The sequence below is a fragment of the Protopterus annectens genome, chromosome 11.part0, assembly GCF_019279795.1.
Source record: "Protopterus annectens isolate FY-2018-M chromosome 11.part0, PAN1.0, whole genome shotgun sequence".
NCBI classification, from domain to species: Eukaryota; Metazoa; Chordata; order Ceratodontiformes; family Protopteridae; genus Protopterus; species Protopterus annectens.
Window position 1 is genome coordinate 552,075,231 of NC_056745.1, and position 19,304 is coordinate 552,094,534.

Consider the following 19,304-nt stretch of genomic DNA (forward strand, 5'->3'; position numbering starts at 1 on the left):
ACAAAGGGAAGAGGACAGCCCTGCCTGGTTCCTCTGCTCAAGCAGAAATTATCAGAGATGAACCCACCCACTTTAATTTTCACCTCTGATCCCTCATATATCCTCCAAGTCAACTTTATAATTTTATAAGGGAATGCAAATGCTTCCATTGCTCTGCAAAAAAAGTCCCAGTTTACTTTGTTAAATGCTTTCTCTGCATCAAGACCCACCAACTACAGTGATATTTTCTTACATTCTGCTTCCCTCTGGGTCATCAATGTTCTGTTAATGTTGCCAAATGTTTGCCTCCCCTCCACAAAACCACATTGATCCATATCTATCAATTTTGGCATCATGTTTGCCATTCTTTTAGCCATTATAGACATAATTTATAATTATGGTTTAGTATTGAAATGGGCATGTATGAAGCTGGATCTGATGGATCTTTACCATTTAGGTATTACAGCTACCACCACTTTCTTCTCCTCCTCTTAAAATACTGTTAAACTAAACCTTCCAGATCTTTATTAGTTTTCTTTCCTCCTAGCTTCTAAACTTCCACATGAATACCATCTATTCCTGTGGACTTTCCTGTAGATTGGTTATACATCACCATTTTTATCTCATCTTCTCCTATCATGTTACTAACTGAGCCTCATCTACCTCAAAGCTGGGTATATTTAAGTCTTCCATAAACATTTCCATTTGTACCACTTTTTGATTTTCATATTTCTCTGCTTTATACAGACTTTCATAGAATTTCCAAAATATTTCTAATATCTCCACAGGATCTCTTGTTACCTTCCTTGTTATAGGCTCTGTGAGCTTGGCGACACACTTTCTGTTGCCTGAGTTGTGGTGCTAAAAGTTTTTGTGCTCTAGCAGTATTATCAAAAACAGTTGCTTAACAGCAATTTTTCTAAACTCATGCATATTATTGAGGTAATCCCTTATTTTCCATTTAGCATTCTGCAGTTGCTCCTCTTCTTGTTCTGTGAGATTCCCCCATTCTGAAATACTTTAACATTAGTCAGTCCCACTAAATAATTCTTGTTACTTCTTAACTATATCTCCCTTTCTTTTATTTACACCCTATTTTTAAACTCCACTTTAATTTTATTCCACTCCCTAGCTATAGTTTCAGAAGAAATTTCTATATTCTGTATTCGATCCTGAATAAATTCCACTCCCCATTCCTTAAATTCCTCTCTTTTTAACAAAGATGTGAGATAGCACCAGTGTCTCATTTTTATTTCCTTACTCTGTGCTTTTATTTTAGTTATTGTTGGTGCTTGATCTGAAACAGTTATTGGGTACATATCAAGACCTTCAATTAAATGCTCATGTTCCTGTGAATTCTGTCCAGCCTAGCCCAGTTTTTGTATCTTGGGGAATAATAGATAAATTCACTTCTTCCATGCCAAATATTTTTGTACATTTCTTCAAAAGTCTACCCTCCTTTGTTATACTTTTCCTTCTGGCCTCCCCAGACACATCTTCACTGCTGCAAATCAAATTCCAGTCCCTACCTATAAGTAATATTCCTTGCTGAAAGCTAATTAGTTCTCCCAGAATTTTCTTAATCTCTTTTATAGCAGTTTTAAGTGGAATATAAATACATTCAGGACCAGCAAAAACCATGAAGAATGTAGTTTATTTTCCACACAACCACCGACTAAGCGCTTTCACCTAAAAAGGCATCATCAGAGTCAGGTCCTGAGCGTTTTTGGCAGTTGTTGCTGTGGTAGCTGTCTTGGTTTATTTGGAGCGTTGCCCTGTTGTGGGGTTTGCATTTTCCTGTGGAATATAAATACATGCCAGTGTAATCCTCCTCCATTGCCAGTAGCCCCTTAGAACTATGAATCTACCATGATTATCTTTTTTATCCTCTTCTATCACTACTGGAGCTCCTCTTGCAATTAATATAAGTACTCATCTTTTCCTTTGTCTTGGGTATTCCACTGAATAGCCATCCTGAAAACCTTTCTTTATCAAATTCACATATTCAGTTCTTTCCAAGTGTGTCTCCTGTTGCATAACTATTTGCACTCTACATTTTTAAATACAGTTCACTGCTCTTTTCTTTTTTGTATTTATCTGTGAGACCATTGACATTTAAAGACATTACAAAAAAACAGGTGGTGCTGCGGTAGCATTGTCGCCTCACAGTAAGACGCTGTCCGGTTCGATTCTCAGCTAGAGCGTCTTCTGCATGGAGACATGCGTGAATGGGCTGCAACCGTTGAAGGTTGTGCATCAGAGCTGGTAACTCGGCATGTAAAAATCAACTACCAATCATTAGCAGACCAGAGTTCTGCTGTGGCAACCCCTAACCGGGAAAAGCCGAAAGACACAAACAAACAAACAAAAAACATCACTGTATTAAAAAGTTATTATTCCCACCTTTTATGTATAACAGCTTTTTGTTAAATATCTAGTTCAAGCTTTTATGTTACATGCATACACTTGCAGGTTGAACTTTTATACAGTTGTTTCTTGTCATATCCATTCAGCCTATGTAATTTCTTACAAAACATTTTATTTTATTGAAAACCCTCAAAAAACACAACCCAATAACCCATAAAACCTGTTAATGTAATACTAAAACACAAAACTATGTACATCTTTAAATACTGAAGATTTACCCTCCTAATAGGAACAAATGTCCCAATTGATAGCCACACTCACAAACTTGAGTTAACCTAAAAGAAAGGTTATCCATGTTTAAGACCTAAACTCCTGATTGTCTACTAAGTGCTGTCTGGTTTTGTGTTATCTTTATAGCTTTCCCAGTTAGGAAAACACCTGAATGCTTTCAGAGAATATTAACTCCTAGCCAATTTCTCTTTTTTTTTTCTAGCCAATTTCTCTTTATCAAATTGCCTCCATGGAGACATGAGGACCAGGTACAGAACTGATACTAAGCATACATGTATTTGCTAGAAAAAGGCCTTATAATATTCAATGTTCTTTTTATTTATTTGCTTTCTCTTAAAACATGTTACTAGTTCAAGCTAAGGATCTTAAAAGCATATTATTTTTTTCTTTTGTCATTACCTTTTACCAAACATTTTACACTGCATTGCCCACATTTCTTAAAATTGAAAAAGGAGAAAGAGAGAAGATGGGAGAAAGAAAAAAACAGGAGCACCTGTTTACAATAGTATCCCATTACAGTTAAAAACAAGTGAGAAAACTTTACTTTATAGCATGCAAAGACAACCATACACCATAAAAATAGTACTATTAAGAAAAGATTTTGTTTTATGTACAGTTAAATTTCTCCCTCCTCTTCCCCTTCTCTATACTTTTCTGAACATTAATGATATGAAGTAAGGCATACAGTTTAGAGTCCCCCACAAGTCCAACAAATTCCAAAAAAGTCCAATACTTCCAGATTTTCTTGTTCTGTCATATTTCACAAATATAATTATTGCTTTGTAATCCCACATTTGTCAATTTCCAAGTTACTAGTTTTATTCCTGCTCATCTCCAACTCTCATAGCCTGTCTCTGCTTCATTTCCAATGTACTCTTGATTCTTCTAGTCAGCTCTCATGCTCCTTTTCTTCTCTCAAGCATTTTCCATTGAAATATTGGAAAAGGTTTCACTGGCACAGTCTCTCCGTGGTCTTTATTACCAGAAGAACAAAAAGCAGAATCTCCTTCTGTTTCACAGCTCATTTTTTTGTTGGACAAACTTTTGTATTTCCTCATTAGTATGTATTTCATTAAAAATGATTTTGTCCCTCCAGGGAAGAATATTTTGAAGAAAACTGGGTGCAGCAGTTTGTATCTCATGCATGCTTCTCAACATTCCCTGGATAGTGGAATACATTTTCTCCTCTTCTGCCTGGTGTACAATGAGTAATCATTCTCCACAAACATTGTGCTATTTCCCACTTTTAATACTTTGTCCTTCTGCTAGAGTTTTGTCAAAATCAACTCCTTCTGCTGGTAGGATTTCATCTTTACTCTTAAAGGCCTAGGTTGCTTTCTTATAGCCAGGTTTGGAGCATTCACATGGTGCAGCCTTTCAATTAACAACTACTGCTGTGGAATACCAGTCCAGTTGCTCATTTGAGCTTTCATAAAATTAATATAGCCTGTTCCTTCCAGCTTCTCTGGTGCAGCTGAAAATCTCAGGTTTTCCCTACATGTTCTGACCTCTAATTCTATTATTTTTTGAAACATCTCTTCTTGAGGAGTCTCATATTCAGACAGCCTTTTCTTCATTTCCGCCTCTGATTTTTGCAATTTTATCACCTGATCTGAATATCTGTTTAAAGCTTATTCCATTTTTCCAGCCTTTTGCTGTTTGAGTTGATATACTTCATTAGTGTGTCATTTATGTTAACCAGGTCTGTGTGCAGTTGTCTTATGCTTTCCTGTAGGTTACTGGAAGTCATGTCTGGAGCTTGGACTGCTTTGTGCTCAACAGCTGCAGTACTTTTCCCAGTCAGTGTTTTTTCCTCACCTTTTGTAACTAATTTTCCTTCAAGTCCTCTGTTTTTTTTCTCTCATCCAGGGAGAGCACTTACCGGACAGTTACTGAAATTTACCCAGAAACACAAAAGTCCACTGGTCTTCTCTGCTGAGTTTCTGTTTTCACACTTGGAAAGCTAGAATTAAGCTATTACTCAATGTGCAGCCATCTTTGAAGTCCGTGATCTAATATTGCTGGTTGTGAGTTGACTACTTTATTGCAGCATTGTTCTATTGTGCCTGATAGAAAGAAGTTGAAGCATAGAACAGAGTGCGGAGTAGAAAAAAAAAGTGGCCATGTTTTGTCTAGCAGAATCAGTAAAGCATTATTATCCTCTATAGAAGCAGCCTAGGCTATGGTGCATCTTGTATATGGTTTATTGAAGGTAGAAATTACATTTCAAGTGGTTGTCTATAATCACACCTGGTAGTTTGGTGTGGGATACCAGTTCTATACTGGTCCTGTTGGATGACAGTATATTAAATGTATTTTTTGGAAAATAGAGTTGGAGGTGAACAGTAGTAGTATTTTTTTATTTAGGATTCAAGAGGAGTTATGAGTTTTTGAACCAAACTTCTAAGAAGGAGAAAGATTTCTGGATGAATGGAGCATGGGTAGTGTGCTTGCAACAGATATTAGAATGGAGTCATTGGCATATGTGGTGGCCTCTTAGACCACTTTGTTTAGGTCATTAATAAGTTAAACAGTTGCAGTCATAGGATGGAGCCTTGTGAGACTCCGATTGATAGAGGAAGGCTAGTGGAGAAATCATCTTGCCATTTCACTGCTTGGGACCTGTTATTAAGTGGGTTGTCAGCCCATAGGAAGTAAGTTTAGTTAGGAGAATTTGATGATTGACTGAACTGAACACACAAGATAAATCTAGAAATAGGGCTGAGGTTAGAATACCTGGATTTCTGTTGTGATTTATTATATCTGTGAACTTTAGGACAGTGGTTGTACTGTTATCGGGTATGAAACTATATTACGAGGGAGAGAGGAGGTTATGAGAAGTAAAATACGTAGTAAGTTGAGAATGAGTACATCTATTCAATATTTTGGATAAGGCTGAGAGAATGGTGATTTGTCTATAGTTTGTGAGCTTGCTTGATAAGCCACCTTTATGGAGGCATATTATATAGGATTTTTCCATAAGGTGGGGATGTATTTGTTTAGATACAGTGGCTTATTAGAATTGACACAGGATATGTAAGGCTATCTGCAGCAAGTTTGAGATATTCAGATGGAAGCTGGTTAGGGGCAGTGGATGTCATCTTTAGGGTACATAGGCATTTTAACTGTATATGTTAGCACTAAAGTAAGTGTGAAGGACTGTTGTGGCTTCAGTGATTATAGTGGGATGGATGAATCTGTAGTTTTGCTTTGTAGGATGGAGGTTGCTCTGTTTATAAAATGTGAGAAACTGAAACAATGCTTTGGGAGTTACTGTTTGGGGATGGGGTGGGATGGGTTAGGTTGATTTTCCAGTACTGAGCAATTTATTGTTTTCCAGAATTTTTTTTGCATTGTTTGATGATGATTTTTTGGTTACTGCTATAATAAGTGTTTTGTCCTGTTTTATGCATTATTTGTTATGCTTCCTTAATTGCCAGTATTGCTGCAGGGATGTTTTAGACTTTGTAGGCATGACTTCCAGGCTTTATCTCTAATTTGTAAGGAGTTGTCTTGTTTATTTAGTTAACCAAGGGGTTGGTTGGTTTTTAACTCTTTGCTCTGCCAGGATATTTGGAAGTGTTGTAATAAATGTATCTACTGCTTTATCAAGAGAGTTTTGAGTGGAGCCCAGTTGATGTGGAGCAGGCTGGAAGTAAAAGTTTCTTTACTGAATTTACGGAGGTTTCTGAATGTGTTATAGTGATGAACCTTGTGGGGCTGTTTGAAGTGTCTGATTATACAGCTTAGATGATGGTCACTTTAGGCTACTTGGCAAAGTTCCACTTGTGGTAACATTGGATTGGTTGTTAGAATCCAGCCTTGTTAATTCTTATTGGATTCTTGATCAACTGAGAGAAGCTGTATAGCTGAATTGAATTTGTTGGGTTTTCTACAGCTATTTTTGCCAACCTATATTAACATCTCCTAGCAAGATGGTTTCTAGTCTTATGTTGGCAGAGATCCAGGAGAGGATTTCTTCCAGGATTAGAATGTCGTTGTGAGGTGGTATGTATAGACCTATGATGGCTCGAGACTTGTGAGTATTCAGTTTGAGAAGTGAGTTGAGAAGTTCAGCATTGTTGAAAGTGGGTTCAGTATCATGGTAATTGGAGAGATCTAAAACATTTTTGTAGAAAACAGGAACACCACTTGTTTTTGTTGTTGGCTGTATCTAGTCTGAGTATATTATAACCTGGTGGGAGTATGTTTGTACCTTTGGTTTTAACCATGTTTTTGTGGTTATGAAGGGATCAGTGGGCTATACTGGCATGACCTTTGATTTTGTTATATAGAGACTTCTAGGGTTACTGTGTGGAACTTTTAAGTCCTAGGTGGTTGGACAGGTATCCTGTTACTGTTTTGTGATGTGTGGGGCTGGGATTAGATTACTGGGTTCATGATTGGGATGTATATCCCCTCCCAGTATTATTGTCCAGTTAACAGTGTGGTTACTAAAGAGCCACTTAAATATAGGGTTAAGGTCTTACATGATTTTGAATAATAGTGGAGAATGTACTGCTTGCTTGTATTTTAGGGTGCTAATGTAATTAGTGCTGAGTAGTCCTGACAAGATATTAGAGAAATGTGTTGTTGTGACATATTTGGAATTTAAATGGATGTATAGCTAGGTGACAGTGTGTGTCATGGCATGCAGTTATAGGTAGGAGATATTAATAGGAGGAGTAGCGTAATATGATATGTAGGATTGATTGGTAGGTATAGTGAAATATTGGTATGAATGAGGATGAATTTATATGGTGAGGAGTCTTAACAGTGTAGAAAGATAAGTAAGAAAAAAGTACTAATTTTATTGTGTATGGAGTCAGAGAGACTGAGGGTAGAGGAGTTTTTTATTGTGTATGGAGTCAGAGAGACTGAGGGTAGAGAAGTATAAGCAGTATATAGAGATGGGGGAAGGCCTGGGAGATGTAGAGGAAGACATGAGAGATAAATACTTAACTAATTGTAGTATAGGAGAGAAGATTGTAGGGATGAAAGGAAGAGGGTGCTTTGCTCAGGAAGGGGATATAATGCAAAACAGTATGGTAGGGAGTACGGCAGTTGGAAATGATGGTAAGTATTTGACAGAAGTAGGGAAGAGGAGAATAGAAAAAGGAGCATTTCTTGGATAATTTGAGAAGGTATAGGGAGTGGGAGCCACAAGAGATAGGTGTATATGGGAAGTATAATGGTAGAATAAGGTGGAGGAGGGTGGCAACAGAGGGTAGGGTAGGGGATTCCTACTCTCAGGCCATTTTTTTGCAGAGAGCAATCAGTTTCTAGCCTATACAGAGTAATTAACAAGGAAGCACAAAGTAAAACATACGATTTCTTTTATGCAGTGAATGCAGACCAAGGAATCTAGGGAGATGACATAATTGGCATATACAGTGCAATCTGTTGGTCAAGAGAAAAGACAGTGGCCAAGTTACTGGCATATGCAGTGTAATTTATTATTCAAGAGAAAGGACAGTAGCCAACTTAGTAAGTGGTCCCTAGAGTGCAAGTACTACTCCTTTGGGGAGGGGAATGTCACAGACACTTTCTAGCACAGGGTAGGCAAGTATTTGATTAAAGTTAACACACAGCAAGGTTCTTCATGTTAAACATGCTTAGATGCACAATGACACTATTCACAGTGAAAACTTTTGTAGAGGGGTGCCTTGTGGCAGAGCTTTTGCTATTTCAGGGTCTGGGACGGATATAGTGATCACAGACTTTGCAATGAAAGGAAAGGAAAGAGAACAACTATATTAAACTGAAATATTATATGGAGGTAATAAAGTCAATGCATAGGCAGCTATATTATTCCAAGAGATGCAGGAAGGACCATGGTGAGTCAGAGTAAGAGAATTACAGAAGAGGTTGAAAGGACATGATAATCAAGCTCAGGTGGAATGGGCAGGACAGTATCTGGTGCCTGTGGGTTCTCTCACAGACCAAGTCATATGGCTAAGAACATATTGTTTTATATGTAATACTGGGACCCATCCTTGGTGGGTCAACTAGTGTTTAATCACATATAACCTGTCAGGTAGGAAGGAGATTTACAGCCAAGATGCTACTCATCAGAATGATGAGTTCTGAACATAAAACTATTCATGTATCAACTCTTTTGCTCAACATTTTCTGGAATTCATAAATTCCAACTCCTTGGATCAACGTATTCACACCCCCACCAGGGGCAGCAATATCCTAGACCTAGTCATTACCAACATGGGCAACTCGTGTTCCACACCAGAGGTCAATTACTCGTTGGTCAGATCCAACCACAAGCTAATCACCCTAGACATCCACATCCCGCCCCACCCCCAATTCGGGAAACCACTGTAAAAAACTTCTCCAAAGCCAATTTCACACTTCTTAAGACAGAAGTGGCAAACTTCAAGACACCCATGCAGACGGACAATAGAGGTATGACTGCTGAATCCTACACAAATGCACTTTATAAGCACTTACACGAGTGCATGGATCATGCTATCCCTAATAGAACTAAGATGCTATCCTCCAAAAAAAGGAAGCCAATCTGGTGGTCCTCTGCCATAAACAAACTCTACAACAGAAGAAAGAAACTGTTGCAAAAAAGAGTAAAATCCCATGACTGGAGGAACTCCCTGGTCAACCTCAGTAAGAGGCTGAGTTCCCGCATAAAATCCTCCAAAGCTAGTTACGAAAACAAAATTGCCACTGACTCTAAAGACGACCACAAAGCATTCTATAGCTATGTCAAGAATCTCAATGGCAATACTCAGATCTGCTCTGAGCTACAGCACAATGGCACTAAATATACAGAACCAACTGATATTGCCAACATCCTGGCAGATAGGTTCAGTGCTAACTTTACCCCCCTCTCACCCCCTATAGGGCCCATCTCTATACCAGAAGAATGCAAAGTTCCTTTAATCATGGCTGCACAGGTAAAAAACACACTCTCCAAAGCCAAGAACACAGCATCCGTGGGACCTGACAATATCCCAGGCTGCGTTCTACACAAACTACAGAATGAACTGGCACCCTACCTATGTATCATGTTCAATCATAGCCTCACCTCAGGCTTTGTGCCCACTGAAATGCACAACACAACAGTTATCCCACTCCATGAAGGGGGAGCCACAACGGACCCCGGGAACTATTGCTCTATTAGCCTGACGAGCCTGGTCTGCAAGGCCATGGAACGTATCATCATGGAACTCATAAACAAAGACATTGGTAATCTCCAAACTCTGGACTCTACCCAGTTCGGGTTTGTAAAAGGTAGATCATGTCTCCTAAACCTGATTGACTTCTTTGAAGCAGTCACCAAAGCCATAGATGAGGGTAAGGTGGCTTACACAGCTTATCTAGATCTCGCCAAGGCTTTCAACACCATCCCCCACTCTGGAATTATAGATAAGCTCACTAAACTAGGCATAAATCCCTATGTCACAAGATGGGTTGCCAACTGGCTCATGGACAGAACCCACACTGTGAAAGTAGCAGACTCCAAATCTAACTTCAGACCGGTGACAAGTGGAGTACCACAGGGTTCAGTCCTGGGTCCTCTCCTGTTTGATATCTACTTCTCAGAAGTACAGGCTAACACAGAAGGTCTTTGGCTAACAAAGTTTGCAGATGACTGCAAACTAGGAGCCATAATCGAAACTCCTAACGATGTGGACATACTACAAAAGGGCCTCACTGAGGCAGATGCCTGGTGTCAAAGTCATGGCCTGAAGCTCAATGCCAAAGAGTGTATTGCCATCCCCTTTGGTAAAAACTCTGCACCCATGAACTACCACATAAGTGGTAGTCTACTTAACGCCGAACGTGTGATTAGACCTTGGGACACAGGAGGACAGTAGCCTCTATTTTGATAATCACATTGCCAAAGTGGTCAGGAAATCCTTCTACATGGCCCACCTCATTACAAAAGGTTTCTCATCCAGAAAAAAAGAGGCCATTGTTCCCCTCTACTCATCACTCATTAGACCCATTATAGAGTACAATGTCCCTTTTGGTATGTACCTCACAAGACATCTACAACAATTGGAAAGGCCACAGAAATACCTCACAAAGAGGATTACTAGCCTCAAACAGATGCCCTACGCAGACCATCTCAAAAAACTCCAGCTTTACTCTGTCGCATATCGCCTACTCAGAGGCGATCTCTGCCTAACATACAAAGCTATGTCAAACCCAGAGCTGTTGGACATGCTACACTTAAAGAAATCCCAATCCCTCTGAGCTACATGCTCTAGGGACCTAAACCTTATCACCACAATAAACAGAACATGCTGGAGGGCTAGATTCCTGTCCCAGAGACTTCCCATACTCTGGAACAGACTACCTATCTATGTCAAACAGACCTCCTTATTAGCACTCTTCAAGAGAAATCTTGATGATTGGATGGGAAATAGGAAATTCACCCAAGGGATCACTTCTGTGGCTCTGCTCGACAGGGGCACAGGAAAATAAATTTCTTGGGTGGCCAGGGTACCTTTTTGGCTAGGCTTATATAGGCCCTAGGGCTAATAGCCTAGTACCTACCTATAAACCTAAATATAACAAAGGTGACCTTCTTAAAATTAAAGTCAAGACAGTGATGTTTGGTGACTGAAAGCAAATGGCCAAGGCATTCATAGCTGCTTTGGATGCAGACATTCTTGAAGTAGCCCTGAAAGCAGTCACACCTCCAGTGAGTAGGCTCTGAATACAGTATTCTACAACAGCTTTGAGCTGGCAAATAATAAAAGACTGTAGCTGGAAACTGCAAACTTTTCACTTTCTGAAGTAAAGGAGATGAACAACTGCACTGATTTCATAAACTCATATAAATGCTTTAGGAAAACTTTGAATTGATGGTGCTCATCCAAGTTAGTTTTGCCTCTGGATTTCCATACCAGCAAAGAAAAGTAGATTAATAGACTGGTTCAAGGATAGTTTGGAAACCACTGTTAGGAAGAAATGTAGGTAAGGGACACCTGATCTTTTTGAAAGATAAATTATGATTCACTACACAATGGTCTACAAATCAGAGATCAGAAAACACTGCTGAATGAGTGGCTGGAAATGAAGACAGATGATGTTCAAATCTCAAGGGGAGTTCTTCAAAAGTGGGGAGAAAATAAACTGTTCTGACAGGCGGTGCAGGGTAATAATCTGGCTCTACATAAAATTATCATGCTCAAAAATAGTTGAACAAATAAGCAGCTGAAGCCAAAGTCATAGAAATGCTTAAGACTGAGTGCAGTGATCAGCAAACTAACTGGGGCAGTAAAGAGCATCACTCAACTCAAGCTAAGAACTTCTACACCTAGCAGAAAATGCCTACCTGATTGATGGTGCCTTAGCAGCCTCATTAGTTCTGATATCTTGGTGGAATGTATATCAGGAACAGAAGGATCACATGGTGCCAAATGAGGGATCCATCCTAAGTAGAAACATGACAGGAATCCATAGTCAATGACCTGAAATGATGAAACCACACCCTTCCCCACCTCCACACAACAATAAAAGTAGCTTTAGTCTTGTGTCCCCCTCGGACCTTGCAAAAAGGTGTGGAATCAGTGGAAATCAGGGAATATATAAAGGGAATCTTCCTTACCATGGGTAAAGAATAAGTTCACAGCAAGTTACTCCTTTCTCACAACTCTGCACTGAAAACAAGGAAAGAACTCTGTTTTCTCAAGATGTAGCCATATTCATGTTTACAGTACCCTGGTTCTGGAAAATCACCTCAAGACATGGCTCTTCAATCAAGAACTCCAAAAGTGAGGTGGTGACAGAGTCCATCAGTATGTTTATTTCACCTGGGATATGAAATGCTTGAAGAGTGATGCCTTTATGCCAGGCACATCTCACCTCTCTACAAAGGAGAAAAGATCATGAGCCCCTTGCTTGTTTACATACCACTTAAAAGACTGGCTGTCAGCCTCAAGTAGAAAAGTTCAACAGCTGCAGCTCTTCTCCAAGGCCCCGAGGGCAATGACAATTGGATATATTTCTACGTTGCTGATGTGAAGTTCTCTATTTAAGGAGGGACCATATTTCTTAATTTGTGGTCAAGTTGAGTATGCTGTGAAACCCTGTGGTTGTCCCACATACCAAAGATTTTTTCCCTCCTGCTAATGGGCCAGTATATGCCCTCCGCCTCCAACATCATGACAGCAGGGTATAATGTTTGCCATTGACACCATTTGCTCAGGTCTTTCTTGCCTCCAAGCAGAACAGGAGCCCTACACTCCATATCCTAGGCCAGGAGCACAAATCTACCACACTGTTGCCAGAAGAGCCACTATAAGGGAAAGGGACCTGAAAAAGGAAGGGATAATGGGAAGGAGTAAGGGATAAGGGAAAGAGAATAGGGTGCCCACTCAAACTCAAAGCAATATGAGTGGAACAGGAGGAGGGAAAAACTACTGCAACAGTAAAGACATTTGAGCATCTACATTTATGACAAGTATACACAACTGTACTATGCTCATTATATTTCTTGTTGCAGTAATAACTCCTTGGGAGGATTCCCAAAGCCAAGGTTGGGAGGTTGGAGAAATAAAGAGAAGCTAGGAGGCCGTACAGGATTGCATAGATAAACCCAACTATAGCTCTAGAAAAAGAGACATTATAGTGTTTGGTAAAGGTGTGAACAGAGTACCATGTAGCTGCCTCCAGATTTTCCTTAGATATACACCCATTGAAGACAGCAGTAACTCTAGTGGATGGTGACCTAATATGCTGTGGCACTTGTTTTTCATGATGTTTGTAGCAAAATTTTATACAATTAGAAATCCTTTTGGAGAAAGTCTGCTAATTTATTAGATGCAAAAGCCAGAAATGGTCTGATTTTCTGAAATTTTTGCCTGTCCAATTAATACCCAAGTTGCCTATGGATATCCAAAATGTAAAGGATCCTCTGTCTCTTTTGCTTTGTTGTTTAGGGGGGAAAAGTGAGATGGACAACCTTGGGCATAAAGGACTGTTTGGTCTTCAGAGATACTCTGTCAGGGTAAAACCTGAGGAAGGGCTCTGTACACATAATGTGTAGCTTAGACATTCTCCTAGCTGAGGTGATGGCTATAAAGACAGCAATTTTCCAAGTTAAAAATGTCATACATGTGGACCTTGCTGGTTCAATAGATGGGACAGTAAGCTTCTCTAAGACGATTTTGATGTCCCAGGATGGAGTTGGAGCTCTTTTCAGGGACTGAGATGGATGATATCCCAAAGAAACCATTTTGTTAGAGGATTAGCGAAAAGAAGGGGGTCTGCATGAGAAGACAGGACAAGCATGGATATTGACTAAAATGTAAGAAAGGTCTTTTGAAAAAAGTTCAGCCGAGTGAGATAATACCAAGGATAGTTGTACTGAAATTTTGTTGTCCCTGGTGGCAACATGTAGAAAATCTCTTCCACTCTGAGAATTATGAACTCCCCCCTCCCAGGTAATATTCTCCTCTGGACTTCCTCAAAAATCCCTTATGAAACTATAATGTTGGATGATGTTATTTATTGATTTATTATTTATTTATTTGACATTTGTTAACTGGGTTGGTCCAACTGAGGCAGTAGCCTATTTTCAGTGGAGACCCGAGGAGAAAAGCTCCTTAGTTATACAAACAAATGCAGTAATGTAAACATGACACAAACAAATTGTGAGTATAGCAAAGAACTTGAAAACATTATTGTAAATACAGCAAAAAGAGATTATAATACAGAGATATAATTCTAATACAGAGAAGCTATTTAAAGTAGAGCTAAAAATATATACATATTTACATGTGTTGTAGTAGCCTAGCTTGTGGGTCTATAGTTTAGTAAACTGTGTGTTTAGAGAATAAATAAAAAATGGAGAAGTGAGATATGCATGTAAAAGGAAAGTGTGAATGCAAAACTGGAGAGGATTAGGAAGAGTCATGGCAGGGGCAGGACTTTGTGTTGAATAGGAGTAGTCTAAGTTCCTTTTTGAAGTGTTTGGGGTAGGGAATGGTTCTTATGTGTGAGGGAATTTTATTTCAGGCTTGTGCTACAAGGCATTTGTATAGTAGTTTTCCAATGTTTTTGTTAGGTTTATAGATATTGAGGAGTTGTTGATCGGATGTACGGAGAGGATGACTGGGGGTATAATAGGATACAAGGGATGAGAGAGAAGGGCAGGAAGATGGTTTGTATAGTATTGTGTGTGTGATTTGAAATTGTGACAGTAAGAGTTGTTGGGGGAATTCTAGCCATTGAAGAGAGCTGAGTGCCAGGCAGTGATGAGAGTTATGAGGAAATCTGGCAGCAAGTCTGGCTATTTTGTGGTATGTTTGTTGGAGTTTAGAAAAAACTGTAGATTGTATGTTAGTTAGGATTGGGACAGCATAGAGAAGGGAGGGAAGGAGGAGTGCCTGAGCTAGGGAGAGTCTTACGTTTGAGGTAAGAAATTTTTTTATTTCTGTAAAGTAGACCTAGTTTTTGATGTTTTTTTTCTTTTTTTATACTTTGCTGGATATGCAGGTTAAATTTTGGTTCAACATCTATAATGGTGCCTACGAGTTTAGTGTGTGGTTCAGGTTTAATGATGGTCTTGTCAAAAGATGTGATAACAAAGGTTGATTGACGGTAAGAGAGGGGACGAGGAAGAAATAATAAGAGTTTAGTTTTTTGGGGGATTTAAGATGGGTTAATTTTCAGAGAGCCACTTTTCAATGGACAAGAAAGAGTCTTGGGGGTGAGCATGGAGTTCAGAGATGATGTTGGAGATGGGGATGAGTGTAAAATCATCAGCATATTGAATAAGGGAGGATTGTTTGTGTGCAGTATGGAGATCGTTGGTGAAGATATTAAACAGAAGGGGGCCAAGGATGGAACCTTGGGGGACACCAGCTATGATGGGTAGGAAGGAGGAGCAGAAAGTGAGCCATCTGACTGATTATTGCCTATTGGAGAGGTAACTAGTGAACCAGTCAAGGGAGAGACCAGGGAGATTGAGATCACTTAGTTTTGATAGAAGTAAAGAGTGAGAAACAGTGTCAAAGGATTTGGCTAGGTCAAGGAAAAGACAGAATACAAGTTGATTATTATCTCTGGCCTCAGCTACAGTGTAAGTAAAATATAAAAGTGCAGTGGCAGTACTGTGGTTTGGCCTGAAGCCATGTTGAGTGGGTCTTAGAAGGTTTTCCTGGAGAAGAAAATTGATCAGTTGAGTATGAATGCATCTTTCAAGTATTTCTGAGAGAGGGGAAAGTACAGCTATGGGTGTGTAATTAGATGGATCAGTAGAATTCCCGCCTTTATGCAAAGGGATGGTGTAGAAGGATTTGCAGATGTCTGGGACTGTGGCTTCTTGAATGGATCTATTGATTAGCAGGGATACAGGGTAGGCTATGGATTCAGTGGCAAGTTTAAGGAAGATGGGAGGGAAAGCAGGGTTTGAGCTTGAGGAGGAGTGATTTGATGTAGCAGTGGAGACAGGTTTAAGGGAGAAAATGTTTTTATTGTGTGGGTTAGAAAAGGTGGGAGGGAGATTAGATTTGTGATTGGTGTGAGTAAGTATTTGGGTAGTATCAATGAAGTAATTGTTGAGAAGAGCGGCAGTTTCTAGTGGCATCTTATTTGGGAAAGGGGAGTGAGTGGAAGGGTTTCCAGGATGGAGAATTCTGCTGAGGGTGGTCCAGAATTTTCATGGGTTAGATTTACTGTCAGTTTGGAGTAAGTAGTAGAAGGATTTTTTTATCTTTGTTAATTTGTTTTTTGGCAAGGTTCCTGAGTTCTTTGCAGCTATGGAGCAGGGATGGTGTTTTAGTATTAACCCAGGCTTTCCAAACACTACCTCTTTTGTGCATAAGAGATCGAGTTTTCTTAGAAAGTCAGGGGGCATAATTGCCTTTAACTCTAATTCTCCTGGGAGGGGCAAGGAAGTTGAGAATGTCAAGAAATATTTGATTAAATGTTTGCATGGCTTTACTGAGTGGGAGCGGCTGGAAGAAGGACCAGTTAATGCTAGACAGTGTGGAGTTAAATATGTTGGCATTAAAGTTTAGAGTTTATGGCAGTCTCTGTAAGAATGATATTTGGGTGAATGCGGAAGAGTGTCTTTGGATGGCGGTGAGAAGATGATCACTTAAGGTGTTGGGTAAGGTACAGGGGTTGTGATAGAGGTTAGGGGTGTTTCTGAGGATTCAGTCTAGGACAGGATTGGTAGAAGAGGTTTTGTGCATGCAGATGGGGTATGTGACAAGTTGGTGGAATTCGTGTAGATGATACTGAGTTGTGGGAGTCAGATGTTAGTTTAGACCAGTCAATATTGACGTCTGCAAGGATGACAGTTTTATAGGTTATATTGTGGGATAACCAGGACAGAATATACTCAAGGTTTGGAATATTATTCCTGGAGGGATATATACAGAGGCTATGGCAAATTTTTTCTGTGAGTTTAGGTTTCAGTTTAGGATAAGTAATTCAGCAGGGTGGAAGTTGGGAAGAGAAATGGTTACAGGTGAGAGGTTGAGTTTATCTGAGTAGAGGATGGTAACTCCACCCCCTTTTTTTGGGAATCTGTTGGCACGGTAGATATTATAACCAGGTGGTAGTATTTCATTGCTAGTGATATGGGGTTTTAACCAAAAAGAATGAAGCAACTCCCAAAAACCAGTGTAAAACAACTAATAAACAAACAGAAAAAAAAAACACTGGAAAAAACTGAGGAGACAAGTAGAACCGCAGTATATGAGTTTTTGGCACAGTTAAACCTTTATTAATTGCTATTTGTCACTTTTTTATTTGATATGGGGTTTTAGTCAGGTTTTTTCGGATAAGGTCAGACTGTGTGGGGACGTATGGGCTATCCAAGTGTGTAGTTCAGTGATTTTGTTAATGAGGCTTTGGATGTTTAGAGAGTAGATAGTTCGATTTTTAGAAGAAGAGGTGAGAGGACAGGCAGGATGGGGTGGGTGTGGTTGAAGAAGGGAGGGGTAATTGGAGGTAGAGTGTGGAGTAGGGGGACAGGGTTGGGGGTATATCACCAGAAAGAAGTAGATTACTAGTGGATATATTACGTGGAACAAGCGATGTGAAAAAAATTGTCGTGCTTTGGTTTTGGTTTACAGGAGAAAAGACTGTGGTGAAGTATAGTAAATTTATGAAGGCAGATATTGGAGAAGATATGGAGAGATGAAAAGATTATAAAAGAGTGAAAGGCATTCATCTTAGTAGGGGTAGTTGTGGTGGTACAGCTTTATGTGAGGGTGAGACAGGTTAGCGTGATAAGAGGTTGAGACTGTGAGAAGGATAAGAAGTGGGATGGTAATATATATGTGGTACATTGTAAGGTCTGACGAGTGTAGAGACAAGACGGGATGGGGGAAAGTTGAAGAGGGGAAGTGATGTGATTAAAGTGTGAGTGTCTTTAAGAGGGAGTGATTAATTGGGAGGAAGTGGATGATGATTGCCTGTGCAATAAGGAAGGGATGTGTATGGACAGTATAAATATAAGGAAAGAGGGGGTGGGTGGGAATGAGGGTAGGGGAGCAAAGTCAGCCCGTGCATAGCGAGAGCGAATGGAGTAGGGCTACACCCAGAAATACCAGGGAATCAGCAAGAGAAACAATCTAAGAAAGCAGGTAAGTATAGCAACCAAGAAATGTGAGAGCCAGGAGGAAATAGAGAGAGGCTACTGAGTCATCCAGAGTATTTCTCAGGGAAGCAGGTAGTAAAGCAAGAATACAGAGGTTAGTATAGGTGACCAAAATATGGTGGACTGAAGGTTAGGTTGAAAGAAAAGTACAGTAATGGTGTGAAGAGAAAGCAGCAGAACAGAGCTATTGGTAATATGTGGGTGTAGTGTAGTGTGTGGGAGAAGCAGGGTGGGAATAGAAAAGAGGGTAAAGTTAAAGAGTGGCACGGTGATGTGTGAGCAGCAGCAAGCTGTGGAAAAGCAGTACTAGAATGAGCTAAACACTAATACTGTGAAATTATTAGGATGTACTTTATATGCAGGTTATAGGTAAATAACACAGTAGTAGGGACTGTAGTTCAATTAAGTTCCAGTCGAGCAAATGTTGGGTAGGGTCTGTGGGCTGGAATAGTGTGGACTGTTAACTTTATATACAGTTTACTGGTAAATAAAACTGTAGTAGGGACTGTAGTTCAAATAAGTTCCAGTCTAGCAAAAGTTGGGTAGGGTCTGTGGGCTAGAATAGTGTGCACTGTTAATGTTATATACAGGTTATAAATAAATAGCACCGTAGTAGGGATTGCAGTTCAATTAAGTCCCAGTCGAGCAAAAGTTGGGTAGGGTCTGTGGGCTGAAATAGTGTGGACTGTTAACTTTATATACAGGTTATAGGTAAATAACACCACAGTAGGGACTGTAGTTCAATTAAGTTCCAGTGGAGCAAAAGTCGGGTAGGGTCTGTGGGCTGGAATAGTGTGCACTGTGAACCTTACATTGGCTGAAGTAAAAACAGGTAATAAAGGCATAAATCCAACAAATAAAGTAAAATAAAATTGGATGTTGCACACCACCAGTTCCGTGTGCAGATACAGGGGGAGAAGAACTAGAGAGCAAACCAAAAAATCTGGAAGTCTGAAAATCCAACCAATAGTACACATCTGTTCAAGTTCACCCAACTTATAACCACACCAACTAAATATAACAAAACCATAGCCAGACACCCAACTCTCAAATGGCTCCTAACATCCTCTCC